This window comes from Bubalus kerabau, chromosome 16 (assembly GCF_029407905.1).
Source record: "Bubalus kerabau isolate K-KA32 ecotype Philippines breed swamp buffalo chromosome 16, PCC_UOA_SB_1v2, whole genome shotgun sequence".
Classification (NCBI taxonomy): domain Eukaryota; kingdom Metazoa; phylum Chordata; class Mammalia; order Artiodactyla; family Bovidae; genus Bubalus; species Bubalus kerabau.
The window spans coordinates 24326361-24343622 of record NC_073639.1 but is presented as its reverse complement, the minus strand read 5'-3'; the positions used below and the strand labels follow the sequence as shown (position 1 = coordinate 24343622).

General features: G+C 36.3%; 1 long non-coding RNA gene across 1 annotated transcript; it reads right to left on the bottom strand.

Annotated features, from left to right (window-relative positions):
• Positions 1-512: 512 nt before the first annotated feature.
• On the bottom strand, positions 513-16898 carry LOC129630395 (uncharacterized). The gene is made up of 3 exons (XR_008703676.1): positions 16745-16898; positions 2511-2752; positions 513-715 (listed from the first exon to the last, which is right to left on the bottom strand). It is a non-coding gene; the product is annotated as an uncharacterized LOC129630395 (long non-coding RNA).
• Positions 16899-17262: the final 364 nt, after the last annotated feature.

The window sequence follows — 17262 nt, the reverse complement described above, 5'->3', positions numbered from 1 at the left end:
CATTGCAAAAGAAGGCAAACAACTTTGTTATTGTAATGGGTCTTTTTTTTTTTTTTTTTTTAAACAATAGGTTTAGCAGGTGGCATGTGGCTGTGGCTGGGTCTAGCTCCATCTCCAGGGTGCCAAGATGTCCCTCAAAGTTTCTGTGGGAGGAATTTGTTGGTGGGATTTGGATTGTAAAGGCACGCGAGCATCTGCTGCCTCCCTGGTCTCATTACCATTCACACAATTAACTCCTGCAGCTCTCAGCTCAGCAGCCAGGACCAAGGACTCAGTTTTACTGCCTCTTTGACAGTGCTCATTATCATTCATCCAAACTAAAGTTCTCAGGCTTTCAACTCAGTGGAAAGTTTTCTCAGGAATATATCAATAGATCACACACTGGAAAGCACTAGGAATGAGAAAGAAGGAGCAGAAAAATGACTAACTCAAATCAAAACCTGGAAGGAACTTGAGGTTCTGGAATGTGGAATTTTATTTTGGTTTATAATAGCATGCCACATCTTTCAAGACAGTATCATATTTCAAAGGTCTCTGTTCCGGGTCTCCTAGTATTTTCCGTTAAGGAACTATGATGAGTTAGTTGTTATTTCAAATGTTCTCATTGATTCCAGCTCCAATTTTGCATCCTGCAGAAGCTTTGGTGAAGACTGAATCTCTGTCTCCAAAAAGGGTTTTGAGTAATTTTCAGTGGAGATCAGAGTATTTTGAAATGCTAGGAAGAAAAGATTCATGGAAGATATATGACAAATTCAGACAAGCCTGTGTTTCTAAAGCCTCAGTCAGTCTGATTAATCAGTGTTAAGTTGCATGGCTGTCAGTAATGCTACCTGAAAATTAAAGCTGTACTGTTTCTTTAACCACTTGTCGACCACTTGGTGCATGATAAATATTCATAAACCCCAGTTATTAACAAGTTTATCTTGGGCCAGATTGAGGTGATAATGTATGGCTTTTTTTCTAGATTAAATAGCAGAAGTCTGTCATTTATTGACATGTAGACTATAAAGAGATTAAAAAAAACCCTCCTTTCTTGTTATTAAGTGATATAAAAACTACACACCTTTTCTTAAAGATAAAAATTAATTTTGAAAAACAAGCATTTAAAACATTCTGGCTCAAATGGAATAAAGCTTCTTTGTGTGAAACAACAACAAAAAAATGATTAGGCTGTTAAAATCTGGGAAAACTGTGTTATGTGGTGAAAGCTATGGAGTCTTTTTTGTACTTTTATTTAAAAGTTACATTGTGAAAGAGAAAGTTTGCAAAACTATTTTTCTGCAATAAATAAAACTTTACTCCAATGACTACAGTTGAGGAAAAAAATAATATTTGTGATATCACTATTGAAAAATTTTGTGATGATTGGGCTTTATATTTTTTTAGATGTAGGAAACAATCTTATTGATCATAATTATACTGCTTTTTCTTTGAATTCTAGAAGTTAAGACATACAACTTCATTAACATATATATTTAAAATTTGGTATTAACAATAAAGATCCTTTTTAAAAGTATAAATTTATTGCTATAAATATAAGTTACCTAGTTGTTTATACCATTCTATACTGCCCTTCAAAATGCACATTTTCAGAGGTAAAAAACAGGAGAAAATAAAATAAATTTTTGGGATGTGATATAACTCAAAGTCACCATTATGTGAATGGAGGAAAAAAACTTTGTGTATTCTAATGCTTATTGTTTGTGATAATTCATGTTTGGAAAATAGGTAATGTGTAGTAGATGCAGAAAATGCATCATCCCCAGATTGTTTACACAAAATGAAAGTATTTAAGTTCCTTATATCTTATCTAGATGTAAGTGATAATGTACCATGAAGAAACTTGATGCGCCTAGAATTTCTTGACAGTTTGGAGTAAAACACTTGAAGTTATTGCTGTAGGCAGGGGTCTGATATAAACATCTCTGGAGCATACATTAGGCTTTCTCAGAAAGGCTATAGACCCAAATCCTGACTGCTGTTTACTTCACAGAAGCATGTTTGCCGATTGTTTTAAAAGTTGCGTCCATGGGAATGACATTTGTGTCCTCAATTCTGGTACCCATATGAAATGCTATCTGGATCACAACTTTTGTGTCGCTAGTCTTTTTCATCCCAGACCACTTGAATCCCACCCTTTGTACCCTGCAGAGTTCTATCCCAGAGTATCAGGAACCAATCTTGTCTTGAGTCAGGAAGGATGTATGGACATTGGTGCTAACTAGTAATTGATGCTTCATTGAGTCTGACCCCAAGCCTGGTCCCTGGTTCTAATTAAACTTTTTCCTTATACCTGAAGTGTCATTCTCACCTACTGTTCCAATTATAATAGTTAACCTTCAGATCTTTTCTGGTTTTGTTAGTTTTATTCTCCTGCCATTCCAAATCCCCATTACTCAATCCTGCTCCAAACATTTTTGGCTTTTGCCTTTTATCAGCTGGTGAAATTTTGTGATGCTGACATTCCTTTGGGAATCTCACCTGGAATCCTCATTGTTTGCAACACGTACCTGTGAGAGTAGCAGTGATCTCATTCTGTGCTGGCAAGTGCTCAGGGAGTGACAGTTTGCAGTTTGCTGCCAGGCACTCTGATGTTCTGCCCATTACATTGAATCTTCATTCAGTGCTCTGGATGAGACTCCCAGCATTTGTTCAGCTCCAGTAAGAGGTTTTGTTTACAGATTCTCCCCTCTCGCAGCCTTGTGCTGTCATATATTTAACCCAGCCTCACTTGTCACGCTTGCCTATGTCCCTGATAAAAGAAATTTTAGCAATATTTCTGCTTGTTAATGTATTGCAGAAAATGTGAACTTCATAGAAACTGAACACATGCCAACTAGTACTAAATTCTCTTCCAAGTATTGTCCAAGTCTATAGTATGGAATATTGCTAAAAATAACAGAACACCAGCGTATATGTTATTAACACAATTAGATCTTCATAAGTAACAAATGGTGTCTTATCTTTGTGAATTGCTTAGTGGTTTGCCATATTTTCTCTAGGGATTCTGATATGTATACATATACACATATATGATATGTATGTGTGTAGATATATGTATATACAGATATACTTTCATTATTTACTTATATATAGTAGTCATATATCAATATAACCCTTAAAGGAAATATAATGACATACAGCCACATGCCAAAATAAAATTAAAATAATAGAGTGCACAGTCTCTCCAGTGCTAGTTATGTCTGACAACATCCAAATGTTTACTAAAAATATTTTCTTAAAAGCATATGCTCCCAGGCATATGAGTTAAATCCCCAAGCAAATACAATGCTGCATAATGAAGCAGCTGGTATTACCTCTTACAAATTAAAAATATACTAATTTTAATATTTTCATGATGGGAATCGAAAGCAACCTGAATTTTCAAACTCTTAACACAACATACAAATGTAAACAAATGTTACCTTATTCTTCATATGTCAAAAAAAGTCACTTTCCTTATAAAAAATAAAATCTAGCCATTAACTTAGGAATAATCTGTATATGTCATGAACAAAATTGATGTGCTGAATTTAGTCTTCGATATAGTATCTGCATTATACTCATGTTACTAATCACTGTTGAAATGTCATATTCACATTTTGCCTTTGAGTGCCCTTTGAAAACCATCGTGTTATTAAGATATTTTTGACTGTGTTGCCCTTACAAATGTCCCCTTAAATCATGGAATAAGGCTGTTAAGCAAATGTAAAATAAGTCAACCATGAATTGTATGGCATATGGGCAATTTCCATTAAGGAAGTTTGTATGTAGATAAAAGTAAAACTCTATAAAGTGGAATATCAGCATCCAACTAGATTTGTAGGGTAACTATTATGATGCTACAGTAATCAAATTCCTTGGGCAAACTGAATATTATTCCTAGGGTTTTATTTGATCTTGAGTAAGTGGTTTAAATATTAGTACTTAATTCTTTTCCAAAATGTCACAATGTAGAGACAGGTTATATTTTATTCTTCAAAATATTATTTTAGTGTAGCTATTTCTAAATTATAAACAGTAGATTAGTTAATGATGTTTATGATGAATGACTGTTTTACAGACTGATAACACTGATTCACAAAATCTTTTCTGCTCTGTGTGGTAACAAACTTCCTTATTAGCCATGGCTTGCTTACCAAGTAGTGATTCTCAATTGCAAATATATGAGCCTTAGAGAAAAGCATTTTTTCAATTGTTTCCTGTTGGTTGAACCTTGGAATCACCTGAAGAGCTTTACAAACTACAGTTGGCTGGCTCTCACTCCTAGAGATTATGACTAAATTGATCTGTCTTGCTTCCTGGGGAGTTTGAAAAATTCCCCAAGTGATTACACCATGCAATCAAGGTTTAGAATCATTTCAGTCAGTGTGTGTTATTCTCTCAGTCATGTCCGACTCTTTCCAAGCCACCAGTCTCCTCTGTCCATGGAATTTTCCAGGCAAGAATACTGGAGTGCCTTCCATTCCCTTCTCCAGGGGAGCTTCCTGATCCAGGAATCAAACCCACATCTCCTGCATGGCAGGCAGATTCTTTACCATCTGAGCTACCAGGGAAGCCCTCATTTCTGTCAACTCTTTCTAAAAATGAGCAATTTGACTATGAAGATTTTGTCCAGATTATGCATGAAATATTGAAACAAACTGACTTCTGATTTGATAGAAAAATTGATGTGATTTATATCTTTTCAGATTTGAGTATAGCAGCAGGTGGACACTGGACATGACCAAGAAATAAGAGTAGAAGCTCTTGTGTCAAACGTTTCCTATCTTACAACCCTTTATCGTCTAATGGCTCACATAAGAGTACAAATTATGTGTAAATGATTAAATCTTTAGAGGAGCAAACACCACCAATAAACAATAGCATTTTGCTGCTCCATCTTAGAGAAAGACATCAAATTGGAAACAAATCCTGCATTTGGTGATTCTCTAGAAATCATGAGGTGCTTCTTGACCAAAGAGAAGCCAGGATACAGACATTTATATATTATGTCGCATACCTCCAGGCAGCCATTCTAACAGTATGAAAATCAGATCCTAGATTCTGGCTGAAAGGTCACCTTCACTCTCCCTGAAAAATGAACTGTCAATTCAGAGGCAATCCAGAAGAGAAATGGTGATAGATATGTTACAACACAAATGTTACGTTTTAAATAATTTAAAATGGTGTGCAGGGGAACCAATAGGAATGCTCTGAAGCAAATTGGTAAGCAATTTGCTGAATTTAAGTGCAGTAGTGTACTGAATAAACTGAATCAGGCCATCCTTATAAGAGAAATGGGATATCTTTTTTTTTCTTCTTCTTTTTCTTCTTCTTCTTCTTATTTAGTGTGGCATGTGGGATCCAGTTCCCTGACAAGGGATCAAACTCGGTTCCTTGCACTGGGAGTGAGGAATCTTAGCCACTGGACCACCAGGGAAGTCCTGAAGGAGATGAGATAGCCAGGCCAGGCCAAGTGAAGAAGGATCCAGAAGGCAGAGTTTTAAAGGGTTAAGAGATTTATTTTTTTCCATCACTATGAGGGAATGCCTGGAAAACTATTTAATACCTTAAACATGTGCCAAGTTACTTGAGTGATGTGAAATTGATACCTCTCTCTATAGCATAAGTACTGAAACTATTAAACATTAATTTTTCTCTTAAATGGTTTATTGTGAAGGACAATTGACTGAAAAGGGTAAGGGGGCAAGAATTAAAAACAAAAAAACAGATGAACACAATGAAAGCAGAGGCCTAATATCAGTGAATTAGAGGTCAGAACCTGGCTGGGCAGATTTCTGGAGGACACCATGCCCAGGGTGGTCTGATTTATCATAGGTTTTGCAACTGATTTGAGATTTGACCTTCAGGCAAATTAAATATGAAGAGACATTACCCTCTCTCTGTCCTAGTTTTGTTCACCAGTACCCACTCCAGTGTTCTTGCCTGGAGAATCCCGGGGATGGGGGAGCCTGGTGGGCTGCCGTCTATGGGGTCGCACAGAGTCCGACACGACTAAAGCGACGCAGCAGCAGCAGCAGCATGGATTACAATTATTTGACTAGATCAATCAGTTGGCCAATTGATTAAAATTATTTTCTTAGCACTTCATTTTCTGATTAATGGTTATCTTTATTTATTAAATAATTACCTACCTTAAAATGATTATTATAAAACCAAGTCATTGCATGGCAATACTACAAAATAAATTATTTGGACAAAGCTCTTCATTGCAGCACTGTTTATAATCATTAAAACAATTTAAACTGGAAATAACTCAAGCTCCTATCAATAGTGTACTGCTTGAGTATGCTACCAAAAGAAAAAACAAACAAACAAACAAACAAAAAAAAACCCTCTATTGTGTAAGACTGTACAGCTGGAATGAATAGCCATCCTGTGGAGTGATCATCAGGATATGAAGAAAATTATGTTGACTATTTTCAGGTTATCTAAGAAAATTTGGATACCCAAATGTGTGTGAGTGTACTTTGTGAAACATCAGAGGTGTTATCCACAAAATTTTAAAACACTTTTCAGTGGAGGAGGGAGAGAATAGGTTACAGCTGAGAAGCTGAATTTCTTTGTATATATCCTACATATATATTGAACTTTGGAATAATGTAATATTTGGAATAATGTAATATGCTCTATAATATAAAATAGGAGCAAATTTTAAAAAATCAAAAATAACATGAAAGACATATACATGTGTATTTTATTTTTAAAAAATACACACTCATTCATATGTATGTTTCTGGTATCTTGCAAATGAAAAGACATAAAATCAATGACCAGTAAGAACAAGTTCCTTTAGTGCCCTGTGATGTCTCAATACCATTTTTCACTGAAAGGATCTAGGGTTCTTTGGAGAAATGGTTGCTTCTCAGTCTGAGACAGGAAATGTGTAATATGAGCTGGGATCATCTTGTCATAACAGAAAAATGTTGGCAAAACCTAGACGGAGAATGTCTTTAAGACTCAGGAGGAAACCTGAATAGACTCTGCCTAGCTAAATATGGAATCATTTTAGTATCATTAAGAATAATAGCGGCAATGTATTAAAATACATAAAAAATGTTTAAATCCATGAATTCAGCAGTGATAAAAAAAAATTTTGCTTGCTTTTTAAAGATGCTAAAGAACCAAGTATCTTGTAAATAGATGTGGGGGATTGGGATTTATTCTGCCTTTTCTAAATAACCTATACTTATAGCAGAGTTGATATGAGGATGTTCCTCCTTTTAGGAATAATTCCATCAGATAAAATATGAGGAATATTAAAATTAGAATATCATCATTTTTCAATCTGTAATGAAATAAAGGACATAGGCAATGATCATCAGTGACTGATAATATCACAAAAGGACAACTGGAGACACTGTGTGCCTCCTGATGGAAATACACACCACCACTTAGGAAAACCATCAAAAACACGCTACAAATCTGATCCGTTCTCTAGAGTATCAAATTACAGGAGATACAGAGAAAGAAAATCATGCTAAAGACACTACTGGAATGCAATCATCAAACCCCAACTCTACAGTAAAAATAACCTAGGATTTCCAACAAAAATTCAGATAAATTAGAGATGAAGTGGTAAACTCTATACTGAAAGACATTTTAATTAATCATGAAACATGACACTTCTTTTATTTACATTTCAAGGACCAAGTAACTTAAAAAAAAAAATGAAACCATTGGGAAACTTTTATAATCTTAAGGAATTATTTTTCAGCAGTAATAATGATGTTTTGGCTGCGTTTGATTAAAGAGCCTCATAACAAGAAAATTAGGTAAAAAGTTTCACTTCAACCCTTAGAGTTTTTCCAAGAAGTTCCCCCAAAGATAATTTCTACAACAATAATTAAATGGATGCATGGTAATAACTTTATATGAAAAAAGCTACTTGCACAATGCGTAGCACCAAAAATCACTGACTTATTTCAGGTGCCACTTAAGCCTGTAGATCATTGTTGTTGTTTTAATCAATAAATCGATATGGCAATATCCAGTGCCAGTAATTCAGAAATAGTTCCAAGCAATGTGGCTTTCTGGCAACTGTCCTTCCTGAATCTGACATGCAATCTAAAAGTACTAGGAATTTATAATCTCTTATTGATTTATATACCAGCAGGTAATCTGTAGGCTGTTGGTACCCATGTTTGTGTTTTAGTCGGTAGAAATACAAACATTTAATATTGTGTAATTAGTATGTGGGAAGTAAGTCCCCGAGTAGCTGGAATCCAAAAGAGTGAAATGATAAATGAGACCTGAAGCATATTTATTATCAATTAAGCTCCTTCTTTATGTTTTCCATTTAATCACCAAGGTCTTGAGTTTATATTATTTCCAGACATTTGCATTTTTATAAATGCCTAAATGAATATATTTATACATTTGTATATATACACGTGTGTGTGTGTGTGTACATGAGTTTGTGGAAGTGTGTGGTGTGAGAGACAGTCATCTCACAGTGGTGAAGAGCACACACACTAAGGGATTAGATTTTCCTGGGTCTCATCCCAGTTCTGGCTCTGGCACTTACCAGTCTTGCAGATTTGGCCAAATTATTGATGCTTACTGATTCTCAATTTCCTCATCTTAAAATAGGGATAAGAAAATCCCAAGCTGATAGTCTTGCTCTGAGTATTAAGTGAGATAATGAATTTGTGCACACCAGCACACTTGCTGGCACCTACTCGGCACTTAGTAACTGATACCACAGGTAAAACAGGAAGAATTATTTATGTTGAAGTGTTTGAAATAAATTATTAGAGAGTACAATATAGAAGGAGACTCAGAATGCAGTGGAAGGGATGGTTTAGTTTTTTTCTGGTGTGCTGTCATTTGCTGATAATTCTTTATTATGTATGTGGTGGTTTAGTTGCCAAGTCATGTCCGACTCTTGTGACCCCATGGACTGTAGCCTGCCAGGCTCCTCTGTCTATGGGATTCTCCAGGAAGGAGACTGGAGTGGGTTGCCATTTCCTTCTCTAGAGAATTTTCCCGACCCAGGAATCAAACCCTGGTCTCCTGCATGGCAGGCAGATTCTTTACCAACTGAGCTATGAGGGAAGCCCAATTCAATACATTTATGTATGTATTTAATATCTCTGTTAATATCAATAAGTAACTGGTAACAGAGCTTGCGTCTTTCAGAAGGAAACCTATTGGTAGACAAAGATGCAAAAGAGACTTAGACTCTTACTGGTATGAACTTTTATGCGTGCTTTTTGAATTTTGTACCTCATGTTCTAATAGCTATTCAAAATTAAGTTTTAATTTAAATAAAATATGTCTTAGAATAAGAAGATATTTTAAACATTTACACCACATATTCTTAGAGATGTTCCAACTTCTCAGATTTAACACACCTGGACTCCTAGCTGGGCCACCATGTTAGCAGAAGGCAGTGAGCAAGGCCTAATAGGTTGGTTTAGAAGTATTTCTAATTCTGAAATGACATGAACAAGGATAGACAACTTATCATCTGGATTAGAAGTACAAGCTTCCAAGAGTAGAGAGGGTTTAATTTTGAGGAGACTCTTCTTAATACTGTTCCTTCCTTTACTTGGATTATCCTTAATGAGCCTGGAAAATTCTACCCCAAACCACTAATCCTGTAAAGAAGGTGTTTGTGAGCACTCTGCCCAACCCTAACTAGAAGCAGCATGCCTAAAGATCAAACTTGCTCTTTAGGTTTTTCATAAGTTAGGACCCTTGGATTAGAACTCATTCAAATATTTTCATAAGAAAGTACTTATTTATGCAACAAAGTGTCTCTAAGAACACAAAGGGATCAATATCTGGTCCCATAGTCATATGTCACAAGATAAATGAAGTGTCTAGAACTATGAAAGTTCTATTTATAAATGATTTTAAGATATATTAAAATGGTGTCAGCATTTCTGTTATTGCCTTCCCTTGTGGCTCACCTGGTAAAGAATCCACCTGCAGTGTGGGAGACCTGGGTTCGATCCCTGGGTTGGAAAGATCCCATGGAGAAGGGAAAGGCTACCCATTCCAGTATTCTGGCCTGGAGAATTCCATGGACTGTATAGTCCATGGGGTCACAAAGAGTCAGACACGACTGAGTGACTTTCACTTTCACTTTCTTTCATATTACTGTTATCATTTGCTTCGTTTTCCCATGACAAATTTGATTGCTTATAATAAAAATTCCAAAGCTCATTTTAAGGACTCTGTAAAGCTCAATTCTTTCCTTAAAAGATTCATATTTAGACTAAAGTAGTTTTTCACAAATTTTTTAGTCATTCATATAACACCTATATGGTTTTTAACATATCTTCACACCACTTATGTTATTATTTATAAAATTATGTTTTCTTCAAGTTGACTCAATATTTTCATTTAAAAACCTTAAAAAAGAAAATGTATATTATTACTACAAACAGTGGTAGAAGAAACTGAATGGAAAACAAAATTACTTAACATGTACTAAAAATATGTCTCCCTAATGAAAACAATTGGAGAAGGCAATGGCACCCCACTCCAGTACTCTTGCCTGGAAAATCCCATGGACAGAGGAGCCTGGTGGGCTACAGTCCATGGGGTCGCTAAGAGTCGGACACAACTGAGCGACTTCACTTTCACTTTTCACTTTCATGCATTGGAGAAGGAAATGGCAACCCACTCCAGTGTTCTTGCCTGGAGAATCCCAGGGATGGGGGAGCCTCGTGGGCTGCCATCTATGGGGTCACACAGAGTTGGAGATGACTGAAGACAATACATTATTTTAAAATTAAAAAATTAAGATGCTGATTTTATCAATTGCACCTCATATGGTAAAGAGTGTACCTACAATGCAAGACATCCAGGTTCAATCCCTGGGTCAGAAAAATCCCCAGGAGAAGGGAATGGTAATCCACTCTAGTATTCTTGCCTGGAAAATCCTGTGGACAGAGGAGCCTGGCGGGCTATGGACTTATAGGATCACAAAGAGCCAGACACGACTGAGAGACTAACACTTTCACTTTTCACATTTTCTATCACGGTTTACAAGACCTTACATAATCCTTATCTTAGTTCTAGCTTGTCCCCTCATTATGCTGCCCCTCACTCTCTTGAAGGAAAATATCCTTCAATTCTATGTACTTTTCATAATTTCTCATCATAGGGCCTTTGCATTTATCATGACTCCTACATGGACATTCTTTCCTCCTCTCTCTGTCTAGTTAATGATTATTCTTTACATATTAGTTGGAGCATTACTTTTTCAAAGAAGTCTTTTCTGATATCTCTGATCAAATTGCCTTATTATAGGTCTTCCTAGTTAGCTCTTGTCAAATTAGTGATTTTCATTCATTTTTGAGACTAACTAATTTCTCTTCCATTAGTGCCTCACTTTCAAAAGGGCAGTGGTTAGGAATGGTAATGCATATCATTTTGTCTCCAGTAACTAGTTTCATGCCAAGCTCATGATAAGTGCTGAAAATATTTCAAGTAAATGAATGAAAGAATAAACACATTTTCATCATATTTTTGAACACTAAAGGAAATTTCTTTTTAAAAAAACTTTTTATTTTATATTGGAGTATAGTTGATTAACAATGTTGTGATATTTTCATGTGTATAGCAAAGTGATTCAGTTACACATATACATATATCTGCTGCTGCTGCTGCTGCTAAGTCGCTTCAGTTGTGTCTGACTCTGTGCGACCCCATAGACCGCAGCCCACCAGGCTCCACCTTCCCTGGGATTCTCCAGGCAAGAACACTGAAGTGGGTTGCCATTTCCTTCTCCAATGTGTGAAAGTGAAAAGTGAAAGTGAAGTTGCTCAGTTATGTCCGACTCTTTGCGACCCCATGGACTGCAGCCTACCAGGCTCCTCCGTCCTTGGGATTTTCCAGGCAAGAGTACTGGAGTGGGGTGCCATTGCCTTCTCCGATACATATATCTAGTCTTTAAATGCAAATGTTTATGTATGTTTTAGAATAGCTACCTCTTTTACTCCCTTTACTCTGCATTTTTTCTCACTCCTCACTATGTTGATTTGGGTTTGATAACTACCCAAATGACCATTAAACATGGGTTTTGAGATATTGCTGTATTTTTCCATAGAAACACTGTGTGTGCTTTCTCTGATAAGAGAAAGATTGTCAAGGTGATTTTGTTGTTCAAATTTTCGATTTTCAAAATTCGTGAGTCAGCCAAGTACTTCCAGACGGTGCCGTCACAATACTGGAGCTCCACTGTTTTCAGATCAGATCTCTATTTTGGCTTAAATGTATGTGTTAGGTTGTAAATTGAGCAAATAATTCACATATCATTGAAATAAAAATGAAAGTTCCTCCATGGACCATCTAAAATCATAACATGCACTTCCATAATCATGAATACCAGACTGAAGGATGGTTTTCAAGGTCATATTACTTCATATTTGTGAAGTTTTATGGTGTTCATGGCATTTTCACATATGTAAAATATTTTGATTATTTCATACGTATGAGGAGTTGGGCAGAGCAAGTATATATATCTCATTTAATAAATGTGAAGGGGCAGTGAAATGATCAAAATCTTATTGATATTTTATCATCTGTTTCTGGTTCTAAGAATCTTATTGTCTTTAAGTTAGAAGGGACTAGTTATTAGAGTAAATATAAATGATACTCAGGGCACTTTGAATTTAGTATTGAGAGTACCTGCATAGACACAAAAAATTGTGTATAGCAATGAAAGGAGTTTGGTTAGAAAAGAATCAAAAATTCAATGTACCAAAGGTTTCAGTGCATGATAGGGAGGGATTAGAGTATTTGTAGATAGAAACAATAAAAAGAGATCATAATATGACAATTTACCATATAAACAAATGAAGTAAGCCTCAAAGAAGGTATTTAGTGATTCAAAGAGAATATCAAGATTATCTCCTAATCAGATGTTCATGAGTCACAGGAAAATTAGGGTTCTAAACTCCAGGAATCTCTAAAAGAGTCAACAACATCAAGGGAGAAGCCAGTAATAATTATGCCAAGCAAATTCAGAGAATATTCTGAATTTCCTTGGGAGATGGGATGGGAGTACAATGAAGAGAGTGGGAGAGAAAAAAAAAAAAAAACTTCCAGAGGTTGGAAAGGACCCAGGAAGTAAAAGAGCATGTGGAGGAGGAGGATGTCCACAGCATAAATTCATGCGATGGGGAAAGAACTAGTCTGGGAGAAAGAACTAGTCTGGGAGATCACTGTGGGGAAAAGAAGAGAATTCTTGACTTTGACTTTATAGGATTCTGCAGCTTTGGCAGGTAGTTCTTCAAATATGGGGAGAAAAGCCCAGAGATATAGAGATAACACATGAAGAAAGACATAGTTGGAAAGACCTTTTGTGTCACTATGGCTATGAAAATGACAGGAAAGTAACAGATGGGTGAGAACTTCTGAACTATTTTCTTTGCATTTTCACATCTGCTGAGATTCTGAAAGAAAATCTTCAAAACCAATTTGTGGCGTGTTCAAACTTGTAGTTACATTTTGAATTCAGGGAGTGAAAAAAATATTGCCAAATGTTACATTTCCATGAGTTGTTATTGTGTTGTTCCATAAATGATACTAGAAGATAGGAAAAAATAATGGAATTCAACAAAATATACTTTCCTATACTGTTGCCTAAAGGAGAAAGTGACAGAAGGAAAAAAATTAAAAAGAAATTTCCGGATGAAGACAGAAAAAAAATTAGAAAGCTTCATAAACAAGGATTATTCAGATTAGATGGTCCTTTTCCTCTGCTTGTTTTTTCATGGAATGTCTGGATAGTGGATAGTTTGAAATAAACTAGGAATTCAGTTTGATTTCTGCTCACTCTGTAAGGCTTGGACTAGATTTTTGGAGACAGAAAATAAACAAGGCTTTATAGATATGTACTGTAGCAAGGGAGGTGAGAGGTATATAAGAGAGTAATACAAACACAGTGTTGTCTCAGGTCATTGCTGGAAATGCAGCTGTAGAAGCATGGAGGCTTAATTCTTAGGAATGTCCAAAACTAATAGATGAGACGCATATAAGCTAGAGCCCAAGCATTGTGTGAAATGGACGTGGTGCAAAAGAAAATCAGCAGGAACCCAAGAATACTAAAATAGAGGGCATGGTCCAGGGGAGGTTCCTTTATGGGGGATAAGACTGGCAATACAAGCCAAAAAGAAAACATGGAAGGTTTTAAATACTTCTAAAGGCCCTAGGAAAAGGCATTTGCATTATATTGGTTACAGAGTCCTTTCCATTGCTGATCCAGCTTTTGCTTCTCAAGAACATGTGCCCTTCAGGTAATATTTAGCACATTGTCTCAGGGTTTCACAGAAGGCTTTGTGTGTGCTGCGTGCTAAGTCGCTTCAGTCATGTCATGTCCAACTCTATGCGACCATATGGACCATAACCTGCCAGGCTCCTCTGACCCTGGGATTCTCCAGGCAAGAGTACTGGTGTGGGTTGCCATTTCCTCCACCAGGGGATCTTCCCAACCACGGGATCAAACGTGTGTCTCTTATGTCTCCTGCATTGGCAGGCAGGTTCTTTACCACTAGAGCCACCTGGGAAGCCCAAGATGATCAAGTTTAAACAATTTCTTTGTTCATTGTGGGTTTCATCATTACCCAACTAGAACTTTGGATACAACATAGTCTTAAAATTCTGATGATACTTTCTAAATGTGAAAGGATCAAAACCTTTCTCAGAGGGCTAAGCAACTCCAAGGGTGAATACTTTCAAGAAGTAAACTTCACCTGTTTGAGCATATATACCTGGTTTTGTGTATGTAGATATAGCCCTCTGAGAAGTGTACTTCTTTAAATGATAAGAAAGTATTTCGAAAACTGAGAAAAATGACTGGGTTTTGTTCCGCCCATGTTATTTGCATGGAGGGATTTTTATCACGCAGACATTTCTTGAATTAGAAAGCAGCTTTCACAGATTTTACCCTTTGAAAATGACAGTATCTAATCTCTTTGCTTTCATGAGCCAGCCCTGCATTGCCAAATATCTCAGAAAGGGAATAGTAAACTATTTTTCACAGATCCTCCATAATAGATGAGATATGAAATGGATTTCATGGAAGTTGAACACCCTGGAGGTTATTAGTTTGAGTTTGCCATAATATATAACATTATTCTGACATCATGTCATTATTATTATTTTCTTGTGCAACCAACCTAAAACATTTGAAAAATTTATCAATTTTATCATTTATGGATCTTCATAAAGAATATGTGTCCTTTTCTTAAAACCATTAAGCTATGAAATACATTTTTAAGTTATACATACATGCACTGAATATTCAACATGTTGCCTTATATTGGGAAAATAACCAATATTTAGCTAAAACAAGATACAGTTTTCTTAGGGAAATGCATATTCAATAACAGCACTGAGTCCTTGACATTATAAAATTATTTAATAATAGACACTGAGGTGCTGTGCTTAATTGCTCAGTCGAGTCCAACTCTTTGTGACCCCATGGACTATAACCCACCAGGCTCCTCTGTCCATGGTGATTCTCCAGACAAGAATACTGAAAAAGGTTGCCATGTCCAGGGGATCTTCCCAACCCAGGGATCGAACCCAGGTATCCCTCATTGCAGGATGATTCTTTACCAGCTAAGCTACCAGGGGAAGGAAATGGCAACCCCACTCCAGTACTCTTGCCTGAAAAATCCCATGGATGGAGGAGCCTGGTGGGCTACAGTCCATGGGGTCTCAAAGGGTTGGACACAACTTAGTGACTTCACTTTCACTTTTCACTTTCATGCATTGGAGAAAGAAATGGCAACCCACTCCAGTGTTCTTGCCTGGAGAATCCCAGGGATGGGGGAGCCTGGTGGGCTGCTGTCTATGGGGTCGCACAGAGTTGGACACGACTGAAGTGACTTAGCAGCAGCAGCAAGCTACCAGGGAAGCCCATACATCATGGTAGCAAAGGTTAAAATCTATGTAGCCTTAAAATGAAATATAATAATTAGTGATCACTTTCTAAGCATTATGCTTGTGGTGCCACCAACACATTTTTTAGTGTTAGTTTGTACACGTGTATTTTTCTTCACCTCAGTTCTGTAAGAGAGCTATTCAATTTGAATTTCTCTTAAGTATTTTCAAGCTAACATCAAGTCAGTTTGAAAAGTTGAAAATTTAGAATCTTGTCTTTTATTGAGGCTTTACTGGTGGCTCAGAGGGTAAAGCGTCTGCCTACAATGAGGGAGACCTGGGTTCCATCCCTGGGTCAGGAAGATCCCCTGGAGAAGGAAATGGCAACCCACTCCAGTACTCTTGCCTGGAGAATCCCATGGACTGAGAAGCCTGGTAGGCTATAGTCCATGGGGTCGCAAAGAGTAGGACATGACTGACCGACTTCACTTTCTTCTTTTATTGACAATTGTCTCACCAAAGACTCTAGAAATCAGCATCAAAATGTTAATGAAGCACAACTGTATGTTTGTTAAAACTAATGAAACTACATACTTGAAAGCGTGAAAGTTATATAAAATAAACCTTAATAAATCTGACTTAAAAATACAGTGTATAAGGAAAGAGATAATGTAAAATTTTTAACGTATTTTCATTTAAAAAATAGTAATATTATTTGCCATTGTCAGTATAACCATGAACTAAAGTTCTTTTGTCAATCAAAAAGCATCTTTCCTATATAATTAGAATAAAACTTGAAATTCTCCATTGATCAATAATATTTTTTTAAATGTTAACTTAGCATTAAATTCACTATTAAAAAAAAACCCCACCACATTAAAAATTAAACAAATACCTCTTCTTATGTTTCTGGTAGGAGATGTCAAAGATTTTTCTTGATGTATATATACCACATTTTCTTGTTTTTATCATTTAAGAGATTTATGGTTGTCTATTTAGCTAGCAGATGGGAAGTGATTTCGTGATGTTCTGTATTCATCACAGAGTCACTGCTCATTCCTGTTTTCCTTCTATTTCAGAGAAAACCAAAAGAAAAATAACTTTCATTATATTGGCACTTGTTTCATAACTGTGCTGTTGTCAGAATCCTTTACACTAATTCTAGATATGAGTCTGAGCACCGGGTAACCACTAAAATAAAACAGACAGTCATATTGTCCTGTATCCTGTAGTCTGATTGTGTGATTCTATGCTCTTACTTTAGCAAACCAGCTCCTTGTAATTCTTGTACTTTCTGACCCTGTCTTTCCTCTCAGAATTCAATTCTCTGCCTTTTTTTTCTACTCTCTTTTCTTGTCTTTTCAGTTCAGTTCAGTTCAGTCGTTCAATCGTGTCCGACTCTGCGACCCTATG